Here is a 5,434-nt window from a genome sequence, read left to right as displayed (position 1 = left end):
GTTTGACTTCGAGTTTCTAAAAAATCCTAGGTCGAATCGATGCCTGCTGTTCCCTCATTGGGGAACGCATCCTCACCTACTCCACTCAGGAGAGTTTACCTATTACCAGACCGGTCCTCTAGACCGACTGGACTTTTGCTCATCGCCCGAGGCTCCCAATCTTCATGATGGATGCCTGCTCCACGACCCGTCTAGACTTCCACCCGATTCGCGACACTAGGATTTAAACCTAGAGTCCTCGACTTTAGGATTTTCCCGAAACTCTCGACCTGCCAAGACTTTCTGCCTAAGGTTACCACCCCCTACGACCTAGGGTTACTATCCCCTAGGGTTTTCCATCTGCCTAACCGCAACTAGGACTTTTGCCTAAGAACACTTAAGACTTTCTTGCAATCTCATTCAAACTTGTTAGACCATAAATAACCTTAACTTTGAACTCTTTGCCATTATCAAAACTCAGGTTCGATCGTCTGATGCTTCCCGCACCAACAATCTTCCCCCTTTTTGATTATGACAGTAAAATTCAAAGTTAAGTAAAATATAACTCGATTATATATAAAAAAGGCAATTTGTAGAACATAAATGCGCACAAGTTAAAAAGATGCAATATCATAAAAAGATACAATATCTAGAATAGCTTGTCATAGCTCCCCCTTAATCACTTAAGTTATAGCTCCCTCTTAATCACTTAAGTTATAGTTCCCCTTTAATCACTTAAGTTATAGCTCCCCCTTAATCGCTTAACTTTCATTTTTCTTTAATTACTTAATTTTAACTTTTCTTTTAATTACTTAATTTTCACTTTTCTCTAATTACTTAACTTTTGCTTTTCTCTCCCCCTTTGCTATATATCAAAAAATAGTTGAAATAATTTAAATGAGAATTTTTTTTTGAGAAAACTCATAGTTAAAAATTTTAATTTCTGATAAAAAATTTAGTTTTAAACAAATGTAGCTTAAGTACTTAGTTTAAAAAAATTATGATAAATGTAACGCCCACCCTCCCTCCTACTAAAAGGGACGGGGCTACTTACTTACTTAACTATTCTAGGATACATGCATATTTAAAATTTCTTTCTAATAACATAAAGCAGCGGAAATGTCATGAAGTTATACTGGAATATATCATAAATACAATTGGTTCATGTCAGACATAACAAAAAAAAATAACATAGCAGGTCTTTATTTGTTTTAGCCGAGCCACTGCCACACACACCTCCTTGTCTCTCCTGCAGCTCCCTTAGGTCATCCATCCCTTGCCTTTATCTGTGGTACAAGGAAAGTAAGCTATGAGCACACAGGCTCAGTAAGATCCTTTCCTACTCACAAAAACCGTATCTCAAAGCATAATCATATAAGCATATAATCAATGAAGACATAATCATATAACATTATATCATGTTATGTGAATATAGCTTCTTATCATATCATATCATTATAAACCATGATTCTAACATATCATAAATAAAGGATCATGTGATGTGAATCATAAGGAGCATAACATATCATCAGGTCATATGAAACATAAACAAAACATCTCATAACATCATGTCCTATAAATCATACGAGTATGGCATAACATCATGTCATAAAATTCATAAAAACATGTCATACTATGAATGGGTGCATTATGCAAAATGTCTTTTTAAAACATATGCCATGTCAAGTGCAAGATGTCTTTAAACATATCTTCTAATACTTAAACATAATATCATCATCATGAGGGCCCGGCTTGTACCACATACATACATATATGCGCGTAAATCCCTAGGACAGGGTAGCTAGCCCCGAACCTACTAGGGATCTAGACCCGTTCATAGTCCGTCTGCCTAGGGGCGTATTAAGGAGCCCATCCCTTTTTACTAGACCCGTTCATAGTCTGTCGGCCTAGGGGCGCTTATGGAGCCCACCCTTGGTACAAGCCATACAAAGTAAAATACATGTCATGCATATCATATCATCATAAATGTCATGCTCTTGTCTTAACATGAAGAGTGGTCTAAATCCCAACTTAAGGGAAGCAACTCTTAGCCATTTTCTTATCATATCATAAGGCATACATTCTTGGGCACATAGCCATCATATAAAATCATTATCATGCTTGGTTCATAAGCTTACGTAAATGAGCATGCTACATATTTGAAATCATACATGCTTGGGTACATAGTCATCATAAGATTCATTTCATGCATGGTTCATAAGCGTACATAAATTGAGCATATTATGCATCATAAGAAAACATAATCATACATGGAACACATCTCCTAATTCATATCTAGTGTGGGAGACACCTAGTAAAAATCATAATTGGGTCTCTAACCCTAATTTCATATGGTGGCCGAAAGTTACTATGCTTGGTTCTAGGTTACAACAACATATAAGCTTGTGAACTTTAAGTCAATCTCATATCATAAACTATAAAGAATATCATGAGCATAAGTAGTTTAGGTTCTAAGCTTCCTAGGCCTTTTAATTTGGTTGTGGCCGAACCTTTAAAACATGAAACTAAGTTCTATACAAGCATAAGAATACCAAGCTAACTCCATGTCATATCATAAGGGAAATCCATGAGCTTGCTAAGTTTAAATTTAAACTTTCTTGAACCCTAGATTATAGTCATGGCCGAAAGTTCATAAAAAGGGAAATGACTTCTAAGCAACATACAAACATGAATACCTAGCCAATTTCATAACATCTCAGAAGGAAGTCTATGAGCATACTAAATTAGGTTTTGAGCTTCATGAACCCTAAAACTCCATCATGGCCGAAACTTCATAAAAACAAGAAATAAACCTCTAAGCAACATGCAAACATGAATACCTAGCCAAGTTCATATCATATCATAAAGAAGTCTATGAGCATGCTAAATTAGGTTTTAAACTTCATGAAACCCTAAAAATCCATCATGGCCGAAACTACAAGGAAAGGAAAATAACTTCTAGGCTACATACAAACATGAATTCCTAGCCAATTTCATAACATATCATAAAGAAGTCTATGAGCATACTAAATTAGGTTTTGAGCTTCATGAACCCTAAAATTTCATCATGGCCGAAACATATCAAGAAACAAGAAATAAACTTCTAAGCAACATATAAACATGAATACCTAGCAAATTTCTTAACATATCATAAAGAAGTCTATGAGCATACTAAATTAGGTTTTGAGCTTCATGAACCCTAAAACTTCATCATGGCCGAAACATATCAAGAAACAAGAAATAAACTTCTAAGCAACATATAAACATGAATACCTAACAAATTTCTTAACATATCATAAAGAAGTCTATGAGCATACTAAATTAGGTTTTGAGCTTCATGAACCCTAAAAATTCATCATGGCCGAAACTTCATAACAACAAGAAATAAACTTCTAAGCAACATATAAACATGAAGACTTAGCCAAGTTTATATCATAACATAAAGAAGTCTATGAGCATACTAAATTAGGTTTTTAGCTTCATGAACCCTAAAAACCCATCATGGCCGAAACTACAAGGAAAGGAAAATAAACTTCTAAGCTACATACAAACATGAATACCTAGCCAATTTCATATCATAACATAAAGAAGTCTAGGAGCATGTTAAATTAAGTTTTAAGCTTCTTAAAGCCCTAGAATATTCATGGCCGAAACATATCAAGAAGAAGATCAAGCTTAAACAATATCTAACATAAATCTTTAACTAAGTTCATATCATAACATAGTAAGATCCATGAGCATGGGTTCTTCTCTTTTATGTTTATTTTTAAGTGTTCTAACCTTCCGAAAATATCATAAGCGACTTGTACCACAGGTGAGGGAATACTTACATCCTTGTTTGATTTACTTAGGGAGAAAATCTTGCTTGTGGAGCCTTCCTAGAGAGAAGTCCTCTTTGTTTTTGGGTTTCGGCAAAGAGAGGTGAGGAGGAGGCTTGGTCACGGTGAAGAGAAGGAGGGAGGAGGAAGAGGAGTAAATGAATTTTTTTCTTTAATTTCCCCTTTTATTCATCATGAGAGGAGGAAGGGAAAATGCACTTTTCCTTCTCCTTTCTTTTACTTCTCCTTAATGAAAAGAGGAAGCAAGAATCCTCTTTTCTTTTGAGAGGAAGAAGGCTACTCTAACTTCTCCTTCTAAATGAAAGAAGCTCTTTTCTTACTCTTAACTATATTGTCACTTCTCTTTCTAACAATAACTTCTCTTGGTCTATTGGTTAACACATACATGTATCTAGTAAGAGATCCAAGGTTCAACCCTTGGTCATCTTTTTTTTTTTTTTGGTTCTATTATTATTTGCCAATTCACACATAAGACTTATTTTTATTCATGATAAAAATATCTAAAATCTTGCTAAGTACCCTAGGGGTGTTACAATAAAAGGTTAGACTTTAAACAAATTTAGATTTAGTACTTAGCTTTTTCATCAAACAACTTAGCTTAGTTTTGAAAATAATTGTTTTGAAAAATACCTAGCTAAATTAAAAATACTTTGAAAATACTTAGATTTTAATAAAACTTAGTTAAAATTTAAGCTTTGAAACACTTAGGTTTAGAATGATTTGATAAACACTTAGCTTTAAGATAATTTTGTTTAAACACTTAGCTTAAAAATAATTTTGCTTAAACAAAAAAAAATATCCCTTTTAAAAAAAACTAAACTTTTTTTTTCAAAAATACTTTTAACTTTTAATGGAAAATATAGCTTCAAAATTTTGAAAAAGAATACTTTAACTTTTAAAGATATTTAACTTGGTTTCTTTTACTCCCTCTTGATTAATGGCAAAAGTTTTTTTTTTAGTTTTAGAGTCCTAGAGTCCAAGTATGAGTGTTACAAAAATTCAACATAAACATCTTTCTTAACAAAATGTCTAACCTTTAGCTACTAGCTATTTACCATTAGGTAGTAGCTTTCACTTGGTTAGTTAAATTAAGTAGATGATTCAGTTAGTTTGACTAAGCATGGATAACTTAACTTGATTAATTTGATTTTAGTATTTATTACCCAGACTTATGTTGATGCACAAACATAATAATTCTGAAGTCCAGGCAGTACCTTATGCATCTCACACCATTCTAAGTGTTTTTCATACACAAGCAAGGTAAACCTAGTGTGCTTGTGAGATGCTCTGGCTGAGACCTAGGGGAACATGCTTTCTACGGGGTAAATACCTAAGCTAAGTCCAACCTTTTGAAAACATAATAAAATTATAATTTTGAAAACATTTTTCCTAGAATTTTAAAACCAAGAAATATAAGTTTTGAAATAGCAATAGTAAAGAGGAATATCTTGAAAGTAAACTCTATTATACTAAACACATCCCTATTTGTCTTCTAAGTGCATTGAACTCAAGTTCAGGTAAGGGTTTTATGAAAATGTCAGCCATGTTTGACTTGGACTCAACATAGTTAAGTACAATGTCACCCTTAGCTAAATGATCCCTTACAACGTGATGTT

This window comes from Zingiber officinale, chromosome 3B (genome assembly GCF_018446385.1).
Source record: "Zingiber officinale cultivar Zhangliang chromosome 3B, Zo_v1.1, whole genome shotgun sequence".
Taxonomy (NCBI): domain Eukaryota; kingdom Viridiplantae; phylum Streptophyta; class Magnoliopsida; order Zingiberales; family Zingiberaceae; genus Zingiber; species Zingiber officinale.
This window is presented reverse-complemented; position numbering follows the sequence as displayed.